We start from the raw sequence: 12,590 nt of genomic DNA, 5'->3' as shown, positions 1-12,590 counted from the left end.
TAGCTTTCCAGGAGAGGACTATTAAAGCAATTATTGGATGAAAGCAACGAATCTGTGAGTATGAAGCTCATATGTTTGTATTTAAAAATAAACTCTTCATGTATTATCTGAGCTGCTTAGTTGCAAATGAACAGGCAGTCATATTGCATGGTGATAACACCTTTATTTACAGAATTTAAGGCTGCGCTGAAAGTAATGAATAAATGATGAGTCCATTGGTGAAGGCATTCACTAATTAACAAGCAGCAGCTGTTTCTTTTTTGTCTTTTTTTTTTTGTCTTTTTTTTTTTTTTTTTCCGGGGGGGGGGGGGGGGGGGGGGGAGGTACAATTGATTAAAATTGCATGCTTCATTTAAACAGAATTTTCTTGTACTTTACCAAAGAGGGAGAGAAAACTTCCTTCAGATAGAGTAGTTGCTTTTCTGATTTATTGAACTTCTTTCCAGCTGAATACAAACTAGAAACCTATTCTGTTGCATTGAGTATAATATGCTGATCAGAAATAAACTGCGGTAAAAAACAGTACAACAAATTATTTCAGGCCTAAGTTATACTTCCTTTGCTATTTAATTCATGTATGTATATGCACATTCAAAGACACATATATATGTGTGTGTATTCAAACACATATATCACCTACAGCAAAACTACTTAAAATACATTTCTGCTTTGTGCAGCAGTGAAATATAAAAGCTCAAATGTGATTAGAAAGTATCTAAGCAGAGGCCTCCTGGTGGGATCTCAGCTCTTCAATGTAGTAAGCAAAGGCACAGTAAGATGCATTGACCGGAGTGCGAAGCTAATGAAGTACACACCAGAAACAAGGCATACATTTTAACCGGAGTAATTAATCTCTGGAACAATTTACCAACTACTGGAGAGAAGTCTCCAGTTATTCCAGCTTAGCTGTGAGTGAGAATTTGTAAAGAAACTCCTATTGCTTAGGTTATGCCAGAGGTTAGATGCTGCCTGTAATGATCTGTAGGAGGGTTTTATGCAACTTGTACAATAATACTTTGTAAGTAAAAAATTATTTTAAGCCAGCTCTGGTTACTTGGAAAGCTCAAGGATCATTACAAATGCATGAAGAAATCTCAGCTTTGGAAGATCTGCTTCTTATCAAATGAACCTGTTCAAGCTTACTTTACTGCACCTATATGAAATATGTTTTTTTATATGAAATATGAAATATGAAATATTTCTATATGAAATATTCCACACAACTGTTCATAAGGACTGTCCATTTAAAGCATCAAGTACATCTATGAAAGCATATGTTTACATTTTATGGAAACTCTTCAATTGTAGAAAAATGTCTGCAATGACTGCAGTGCCAAGTTGGAGTTACAAGGAAAAAGGCTCTCAGTGAAAGACTGATTCCTAAAGTCATTTCAGGTGTCATCTAAAAACATGCAGAATAAGAACTTCAGAAAACTTGAAAATGGGTTGCCTACTTCTAAGTATTATTCAAGACTCAGTTCAAGTATTATTTTTATTCAAGACTCAGAATGTTCATTTAAAAAAAATAAATAAATCTATTTATTATTTCCATTGCTAACATTATTTTAATGTTATTATCTTGATAGCAGAGCATCTGCCAGTTGCAGAAGTTATTCTTCCTTTCTGTAGCTGATGTCTTCCCAATGAGCACCTTTTCAACTGCAATTTTTAATAACGTCAGAAGTACATGTTCAAGGCAATGTTTTCGTTGACCAGTATCTCAGACATCTGAAAAGCAATATAATTCATATTCTCAATCAAAAAAAAAAAAAAAAAAAAAAAAAAAAAGCTTTCTACGTCCCAGGAAAGGGCATGCATCTACTTTTTTCATTGACAAAAACATTTCTGGTATCATAGTCATATTCTTCCTAAATCCAGAAAGCGTGAGATAGGCTACATGAGTTTCATTCTCACTTGATTACCTTGAACTAAGGTTGAAGGATTACCTTGAACTAACTTTGGCTAAGACACAAATTAAAAATAAAAATAAATAAATAAATAAATAAAATGAAATCAAGTAACATTTTATTTCTCAGTTTTAAAAATTATGTTACAGAGTCCTTTAGAGACTATTATAAATATAATTTAATCTACATAATAACTTTAGTCCATATTAGTTAATCTAAGTATTAAAGTAAAATTATGTGATTTCCCTCATGTCTGCTCAGAAAACACATCATGTTCTTTGAGCATTCCTATTTATTTATTTATTTAATCTAAGGAATCCTTGAGTTAAGGACTTAATTAAAAATAAAATAATTTTAAATTTAAATAAAGGATAAACTAAATTCTCTACTACTTACTAGTGGGGAACACAGAGATAACTGGACCATAAGCATGAGATCCTTTAGGACCAGTGACCTTAACTCAAAATCTGAAAACCAAGAGTAGGACACTCTTGGCTCACAGCCACCTTCAATATGACACGTAGCATATCCTCTAAAAAGAAAAGAAATTCTCATATGATCATTCAAATATTCCAAACATTTCAGCACATAGTAAGAGATCAGAAAGGTTTCTACAGTGTTTTCAAAACATATGCATTATTCTTCAAAATCAAATGTCCTCAAGTTCTGCATCACCGCACCCATACTGATGCATCTGTCAAATGTAGGCACCAACATGTAATCTATATTGGAACATAATGATTTTTTTTCATTAGAAGCTAACACATAAATTAAGACCAGAATACAAACAGTATAATCATTGCTGCTTCAGTTTAGAGTGGGGTATTTTCAGTTTTGCTCACGTCCCTAATAAAAGGTTTCATCTGAGGAGGCAGAAGCCATTCTTGCACTATAGTGGCAACTATGCTGCAATTGCTATACTGATACAAATTTTAAAACCATCCCATGTAGGAAAAAAACTAATTTGTACATAACTTTGCCTGTGTAATAGCTATTTTTTTGTGAAAAAAAAAATAAATAATGCAGATAGAGACATGAAAAGACATTTGTGCATATGAATACCTCTGTACATTTAGTTAAAGGAATGTTTTAATATTATATGTCTTTAGAAATAAACAAAGAAGAACAATATGTTTTAATTTACAGATCATCTACAAACATGAACAATAAAATACTTCCAAAATGTGTGAGTGAAGAGCAGGTTTACAAATTCAAAGTGAAATATTAATCATACTTTTAACAAAATACTTAAGTCCAACAAACTACACCTGCTATTTAACAAAACTGCTTCTTTGAAAGATCTGTGTTTATTAGAAATTATTTTTAAATTTATATATTATTAAATGCTGGATTTAGTCAAAGCAGTGTTTATGGACTACAAAGAAGCCAAGTGGACACATCATAAAAAATGCTGGTACTAATACAGTCTAATTCTGCCACCTAGTGACAAACTTCCCTACATAAATTTTCTAAAGCCATTACTATACACGTGGGAGTAAAACACCTTCGTGTCGAGCAAATGGAACAGTGTGCAGGCATGCAGCCATGCAACACCAAAAGCTTTGGTTCAGAAGCAATCAGTCTCCAGGAGGTTTCAGCCAGGAAAACCAGGCTGCAGCGTGGTGCCACCATGCTCCCACCTGCCCCTACACTGGGCCAGCAAGAAGCTGCCCAGGTGCAGGTAAAGCACACAAAAATTAGAGAGCAAAAAGGGAAGGGAGAAGAGGAAATATTAAAGCACTGATATCTAAATCTCTCATCCTGAATCAGCGATTTTCTTTTTTGTCTTTACGACCGAATGAGCAAAATCTGAACTTTACTGACACTACCATTTCACAAGTTCACAAGGAAAGGAAACAGAATCTGTTTTCTTCAAAATTAGCCTAAACATGAACAGCTATTTTTGTATACAATAATATATTATACCTATGTCTACTGCATTTTTGTTAAAGGTCATACACACCTTTACCTTTTCCATTTTGTGGTTTGCTCTCACTTCTCTAAGTGGAGAGAAAACACTTTGGCAATATCTAGCTAAATCTTCATCCACTGGATATGTTTCAGCAATAGCAAATAATGTCCTGTAACTAGTGCTAGATATAAGAAAATTTTAATATTAATCACGAAATAAAATTTACATGCCATTAATATTATATCTGTAAAGAATTAGAAGCATTCTTGCAATTTTGACCAAGGAAATCACATTTTCCATGGACAATGAAAGTCGTCCAAGAATTTTCTGGACTTTAAATTTACTGAATAATAATAAGTGCAGGAGGAAAAAGACAATTTTAATAGCTGTTACTCAGATAACTCTTCTCTTTCAAACCCTTATCCCCCATTCTGGGCATTTTCCTTCCCAGCCTGTGCAAGCACAATTGGATTTCAAATCCAGGTTGAGAGCCAAAGCAGGCTGGACACAGTGCCACAGCTCCAGATCCAGATATCCGAGTTCATACATTAGGGAGGTCTAAGGATGAGTGTGCAATTTTATCTCAAATTAGAACATAATCTGGTCACTGTTTTCCCCACCTAAGAAACCAAAGCCTACCTGGAAAAAAAAAAAAAAAAAAAAAAGCCTACCCACATGCAAATGTCAATGAGATTGGTTTGGCTGCTTTAAGCATTGTTTCTGAAAAGCTTTCCCCAGCACCACTTGACTTGAATTACATTTGTCTCGCTTTATTCTCATTTCATCAAACATGCATTGTTCCTCATTAAGTAGGAAAGTGTATACAACAAGGTGCTTTGTATTACGTACATTTTAAGTATAGGAGAAAGAAACCAAAAAAAGCTACATTATATTTTGCCAGCATGATTGTCTTCTCCTTTGCAAAGAATTTCTACATCAACAGTGAGGTAAACAACAGCAAATACCAAAGTCTATCTAAAAGAATTCTTACAAGTATTTTATTTTATTTTATTTTATTTTATTTTATTTTATTTTATTTTATTTTATTTTGTAGAAACTGTGGAAAGATTATGGTTTGCCCTTATCTTAGCGACCTGAGATGGCCTGCAGCATGATTCACTATGGGTGATCCCCCCACATCTGGACAGACTGCAACAGACCTTCATCATCCGTTATGTATTGCCGGGGTTAGGGCTGTTCTTAATGATTTATTCAATAGAGGACATGACCGAAAGTAACTGAAAAGAAAGAGTGTAAAAATAGGTGAATCTGAATATTCAATAGTTTATTGAATGTGTGAAATTCTTAAAAATAAACAATAGTTTAGTCCATCCAATTATATTCTGATCTGTAAAACAAGATACTACATTTAGGCACCTACAACAGGCAGAGATATTATGTTCACGTCTCATTTCAGAGGTTCTAAAAAGTTTAATTAAAGTAATTATATAAAGTAATAATAGATACTGGATTTCATTACCACAGCCATATAGCACTTCCTAACACATTGCAGAGCAGTTCCAAGGGCTGCAATATGCTTTAGCACTATCAAAGGAAAGAGTCTAAGTCATCTTTCTGGAAACTTTAAAGGTGAAATAAAAGATGTGAAATTATCTCAGTAAGAGCAACACAGTTAATGAGAATGCAGGAAAAATAATAGAGCAGCTATTTCTCTTAATCAAGGTGTAAAATTATATTTGCTTTCTTCCACAGAGGTAAACAGAAATTCAAGATCAAGAGATCACTCATTATCTAGCATTTACTTTTCTGCTTGCCTCTGAAAACTGTAACCAGGTTTGACCCCACATAAAGGGTGATGCTACCTTCAGAAAATAAACCACATTTCCATAATTCTTTTAACCACAGATGTCTCACAGATATATTAGTAACATTTTCTGGAAGAAAATTTGGCTGGATTTATATCAATGGCAAAACTCCCATTAAATTTGAAGGCCAAACATTTAGTTCTGCATCTGTAATGAAGCAGACGTTTGCACTAAATATTATCTGTATATATAATAACAAGGACTTGATTTGGCATGCTATAGCCATGCCAATTCACATGGACTTCCCTAACATTTTGGCTTGGATAACAGCTGTGGGGTAAATGCCAAAGAATGTAGACAGACTCCATTTAAGTATATAACAAAACTCCTATTGACCTGATTAGGGTAAGGATTTCGAAACATCTTGGACAAAATCAATGCAAAATGGAGGCCAAAGCACTGAAATGGGATTTTCAGGGTCTCAGTAGACAACCACAGCATCACAACAGCCCTGTAATGAAGCACAACCATGACAGTGGCCAAATGCAGCTGAGACAGAGCCATGTCACATGATGGCAGTCTCCTAAAGTCAAAACAAAACAAATTTTTCTTTTCGGAGCACATTGACCATTGCCAGCTCCCCGTGACAGTGACTGTCTGAGCAGAGTGAAACAGCTACGTCAACTCTGGCCCAGTTCAAACGGCACTGGGAAAAAAAGCTCAGTCTCAGCATGTGAATTCCGTCCTTTCTAAAAGGCACGTTTTCATCACTCACTTCTTATTTGCTGCACTGTGTTTTGCAATAATGCTGCATATATTTACCAGAAAACATCTGTAACAAGCAACAATCACGTTTTCACATGTCATGCTTCATTAATAAGTTATTAAGTTATAAGCTTCTTAAAACTTTCTAAGTGTAAGCAAGTACAAATTAAAGAAAATTTATTCTAGAGTTCACATGAAACAAATCAATAAAATCTGTGCTTACAAAGAAGCCAATAAATGTTTTTTTTTCTTTTCTTATTTAGAAGTAAACTAACTTCATGTGTAATGAACTTTAACTTTATATGTACTTATATGTTACTTTATATGTAACTAACTTTAACTTTATATGTACTGTTTCCATTCTGCGTATTCTAAAACGTTAGTAATATAAAATATCGGAAATATGAAATATAAAAAATATTTTTTTTAAAGTGGCAAATATAAAAACTAGCCACTTCAATTACATCCTAAAGAGGATGCTGGAATATCTTTAGAATACAGAAAATTAATTCTAAAGAGACTTTATTGTCCACCACAGCAACAATGACCGCTCTAAAAGTTTCATGGCTGCTGCCAAAAGTTGTAAAGAAAACTGAAGCCATGAATCTGCAGAACAGCTGCTCAGCCACACTGCTGCCACAGCAGGTCTGCTGGTCCCTGCTGCACCCTCTTCTGCAGTTTGAAACAGCTCTTGGTTTGGGATTAGGTAACTTGAAGAATCTCTGTAACTCCTCCTCAGACTCTTTGGCTCCTCAGCAACAAAAGCCTGCTAAACAGCAAGGTCTGAAGTCTTTCTGTCTACTTGGTCCCTTCTGCTCTGCCTGTAAAGCCCTCACTGCTACTATTTACCCCAGTTTGTAAATGCAGGCACTTCACCTAGTTCGTTTCACTGCACTGCACACCTTTCCCTTTCACTGCTCTACATCCCCTCCATATGTTGCACTTTACCTCCCACAAATCCAGAAATTCATATTCCAGCCCATAAAAATATTTCAGCATTCTCATTCAAAGAAAAGATATAACCATGCCACTAATACTTTCACATAGTTCCCAGCTTATTCCAAGATACTTTCCAGGGAATATTTTTCATTGGTTTACAAAGCAAAAGCACTCCCTGACAAACAGCCTAATGTTTCTCTCTCTTGCATTGCTGCAGCACCAGTTTTTGTCACCGCCCCATCAGACATCCTGGCCCCTACCCAAACATCTTGTCTGTAGTTCCTGTCATCTGGAAAAAAACTGTACTAACACTGTCTAGCTGACTCTTTATCTCATTTCAAATCCAAGTTCAAAATACCCTTTATTCTCTTCGTGATTAATTATCTCTATTTCTTCCTCCTCCTCCTGCTGTTCCAGCTCTGGGAAGCATGAAGTCTACAGTACGCATGGATGTTACACTAACAGCTTGAAAAGAAAATGCTGGTCTAGCTTTTTCTAAACATCATAAAGTGAAAAGAAAGCAGATGAAGATATCCCATTACATAGAAGAACACTGATAAATTAGAGTAAAATTCCATTTAGGCCTCCTATCATTTGTCTTCTTTAGAAGTCCTGGTGTTTAAGTAACACTTAAAGCCATTCTCTAAAACAGCTCAGGAAAAAAAAAAAATACTCACAAATGATTAATATAGCTACTAGTTTACTTTTTATATCAACATCCAAATGAAGAGTAAACAAACAGATCTGATGCCTGGTTGACAGGTTTGGGGATAAAATCGTAACACAGCTATACTACAGAAAATGAGATATCCAATGGTTTTATTAAGCAAATGCTGGTGATAAATATGGTAATATGTAAGAAAACATGTTCTGAGCTTTCATTTCAATTATGCAAGTTAGAGGCATTCTGTCTGTGCCTCCTGCCAAGCCAGTCCACCTTGTGGTCCTTCTCTGGAGGTGACCCAAGGACACAGGGTTCAAACCTCTTCACCACCTTCTTCTCTTCCTGCCTCCCAGTCATGGGAAGAAGCCTATTTAATTTACTTTTTCTCTGTTTAAAAATAAAATTTACTTAAATTTCATCTCAAGATAACCTGTATTGAGTCCTGAACTCACTGCGACCCTTTGGTAGAAGTAATACTCAGGCAGTTTGCATTCATTGCCATTGCTGAACTGAGCAAAGTCATGGCCTGCTGGAATGATAAAACAACTTCTGACCAATACAGACTGCACTGCACATGAAAAGAGAATATTTTCATGATAAGAACCTAATTCAGATCAATAATTAGCTCATTTGAAGGTGAGTGGAGGAGGGAAATAATGAGTCACTTGTTGAAGGAGAGGGAAAACAAGCAAAGGAAGAAAACATGGGCAGAATTAAATTACAACACATTTAAAAACTTGTAGGATTGTGCTAATCTGAAGCCATCCTCTCAAGGCACTAGCTATATGACCGCACTTCCTTATCTTAATAAATCTGATTGGAATTTTTAAATATATTTTTGTTATTATTTACAATATTACTTAATATGTAAAACGACCATGCTCTGTATTTTCAATTTATAGTAATTCAACAATTCGATTTATTGAATTCCAATTTCAATCTACAATTAGCAAACAAGAGAAAAGAATAATAAGAAGTGTCTTTCAAAGTTTTACACTAATTTATGCACAAATTAATAATCTCAAAACCAAGCAAGTATATTGCTTACACAAGCAAATGGCAAAATTTCAGCTCAAAAAAACATAATGTTCTTATTCAGTGCTGGGCAATCAGTAAGTTAAAACTAGACTTTTTAGTCTAGTTTTTAGACTGCTTTCAGACTTGAAACTAGTTTTAGACTTGAAACACTTTGTTCTAAACCAATCTGTCAGTACTTTTAAGAGCAGTAATGCAAAACTAATAATATTTTACCAGCCAACAAAACCGTAAGTGGAAATTAAAACACAACAGAAGTGTGACTCATCTGTACCACTACGGTCTATTGGATATGAAAGAAATTCTCTATTTTAGTTTTATGGTTTACTCAATAAACAGTCATATAGTCACAGTATAAGCAAGGTTAAATGTTGCTGCCAGGAGGCCAACGGGGAAGTTAACACACTCTTCAAAGAAGAAGGAAATTTTTTTCCACATTTGTTTGCTGTCTGTTGGCCAAGCACCAAGCTTTCATATTCATATGATTATAAAAAGCAACAGAAAGAAATTCCTGCAGAGTATTAAAGTGTCATTTTTAGCAATAGGACTTCATAAATCAGGGAGATGTTCTCACTTCTAGGATCTAACAGTGCTTGGTGCCGCCTCCCCCTGCAATCAGATCTAGAGGGCTTATGTATACACATTACTGGTTCCACTTTTATTATACACAAGGCTATCTATCCCATCCTGTCCCCTTCTCACAATGGAAAATCTCTGCAGTGGGAATTTAATACTGGCCAAAATCTAGTTATCACCTGACCCTCTAACTTAAAACATCTGCCTTGTCACCCCTTGGGAACGGCGGCACCAGGGCATCATGTATGGTGATCTGCAGGTCCAAGAGATGTCCTGGGCTTCTCCTTGTCCTGGATAAGTTCAAGGCCCTGGACCTAATTCAATCACAGGGAATAAACTAAGCTATCTGTGCAGGGAAAACAGAAAGATGCTTACTTCTGGAGGCCATCTGTCTTGTGAAGTACGCTGACTACATAACCCTCCTTTGGTCTCATTAGAAAAAATAAAAAATAAAAAATAAATCAAAGAGATGACAACTCCTGGTCCAAAGCACAGTGGAGCAAGTGGATATAATAGCAGGCACGTTAATAGAAATATGTTACTACCATACCTCTTTTTATGTTAAAAGAGAAAAATAGCAAGCCTTCAGGACAAATATAACTCAGGATTAGGAATATTTCCTTCACTTTTTACTGCAAAGATACAGTTCCACATCCCAGTGGTTGCACACCCAGGAGTGTTGGTGGGGATTGGCATCAAAAGATTTTGTTCTGGAAAATAGGATGGAAAGAGGATCTGTTCTCGATAGCATCTGCTGGTTCTCATTGAACAAGAATAAGTTAAAATTTTGCCTTTTAAAATGTGATTCACTTCACATTTGTATTTCATAGGCTTCATTTGCTTCACTGTAAAGAAAATTTTATTTGAAACTTTGTATTTAAAATGACATTCCTGAGAAAGAAGTGACACTCTTAAATGTCCATTGCTATTGCAAACTATTGCTGCCAAAACGGGGGAAGAAAAATGGAACAGAGAAGAAAGACCATTGTATTACCATTGATACTCCAATTCCAAATTCTATATAATATATGCAGAGAAAATCCTCAAAGATTTAATAGCAAAACTCCAAACAGTACCTATAGATTAGCAAGGCTTTAGTAAAGATACAGAATATGTTATGGGGTAGTTACTGCTTTGCTACAACACATTATCATAAGCACTTAACACAACAACACATAATTTAAATCAATAGGAAAGCTCTCATTGATATCTTTAAAAGCAGCTTATGCCCTAATTTACCAAAAGCACTCATCTGCATTGGGTGTTACTGTTATTTATTAAAATTAATAAAATCCTACCGTATTATGCTAAAAAGTACATCTTGTAAATCCTTAAGGGCCTGCTATAATAGCAGCAATCAAGAAGAGATGATCAAGAAGCCTTATCAGAAAGGGTTTGCAACATTCTGGGGGGAAGAGCTCTCTCTAAACAGCAAAGCTGAAGCAAAGAACAAGTGTGGTGGGACCGAAGGAGACATTCAGTAGGCTGGCAAAAAGGAGGTACCATGGTGGAGTGACAGAGCAGGACAGACAGAATGACATCCAAAGGTCAAGGTCAAGGATTGGAGAGAAAAGATTAGAAGCCAATACTCTGGAAGAAAAGGGCAGAGTTGCAGCAATGGGGCATATTGAGCAGCAACAAGAATTGCTTGGATGTCTTAATTTGCAAAGGCAATACTCAATCATGCTCCTAGCCCAGCCCTTGGCTGCATTCATTAGTCTCCTCGTTTGCCAGGGAAGCTGGCTGCAGAGAGCTGTTGGGCTGGTGTGCCCGGGAGAGGCTCAAAGTGCTCCATTGGATACCTGGCTGCAGATCAGGACAAAACTTGTACATGGCCCATTTCTGCACAGATAAAGAATTTAGAATGGTTAGAAACTTGTCCTGTTAAAACATTCAATATCATGAAAGAAATGTTTGTTTCATATTACTTGGCTTTCAAATAGTAAAAGTTGTTCTTGATTTGGTAACTTGCTTAAATTTGTTTTTTTCTATCATAGGTACAAAAAAAGTAAGAACAAAAAAAATGTTGAGCTATGATCAGAAATAGAGATTTATTCAGTGAACCAGAAAATATTGCTTATGTTTTGAAGACAATAAGTCTATACTGTAGCTGAAGAAATTAGAGAGCATATACTACTGCTATTGCATATGAAAAACAAGCAAAATGCAGGAAAATAGCAATAGCAATCTTTACTTCGTGTCATTTTATGCTGGCTTTTGAGGAAACACAACCTTTGTAGGATTGTGCTCTGTTAGTGCCCTCAGGCATTATTGACTTATTTCAACCACATTTGAGAGAGGTAGTGATAACAAGTTTGCAACAACTTTGTGAAATTAAACAAAGAAGGATGTAACAGAAAGCCAGATACATCATCAGGTAGCAAGGGATCCACTAAGGTCACAACAGGAAAAGTGGCTTCCAGCCTCAGCTGAACGTGACCTAATTCAGTGTCACTGAGCATGAAAACCAGATTCCTGTCACCTTCACAGACATCATGATCAATCAGGTGTGTCCCCACGGATGGTTTGTCCAAAGCCTGTTTTGTGGCACTGATCAATCACCTGGTCCTTCTGCTTTTCAGAGATGCTCCCGCAGATCACATTTGGTTTTGGCCCTCAAACTGGGCAGTCTTTGCTGCCAGGCACACTAAGTGCCAATAATCAGCCTGTTTTGTGAGCAGCATATAATTAAACTTATCTCGTTTGGATTGAGATATTCAGGCTGCTGAACAAAAGATTTTCTCCTACTTCTCTGTGTTGGTTTTCTATGCTGCTGTCATCAAAGAATGCATTAGCGGCCTTGCAGCCCATATGGTCCAAGGTTATGAAACAAGAAAAATCTGTAAGAGGCAATAACTTTTATTATATTACTTAATACAGAAAAACCTTGACACAGAAAAAGCACATCAGCATTGTGCTCATGGTCTGTTTGTCAAGACATTATCAGTATCATTGTTCAACAAAAAACTTGCCTCTGGAACTGAAATAAAAAATGTTATTTAATATTTGTGTTACAGTACAGATCA

Source organism: Netta rufina (genome assembly GCF_964035555.1).
Source record: "Netta rufina genome assembly, chromosome: 7".
NCBI classification, from domain to species: domain Eukaryota; kingdom Metazoa; phylum Chordata; class Aves; order Anseriformes; family Anatidae; genus Netta; species Netta rufina.
Note: the sequence above shows the minus strand (reverse complement) of the source record.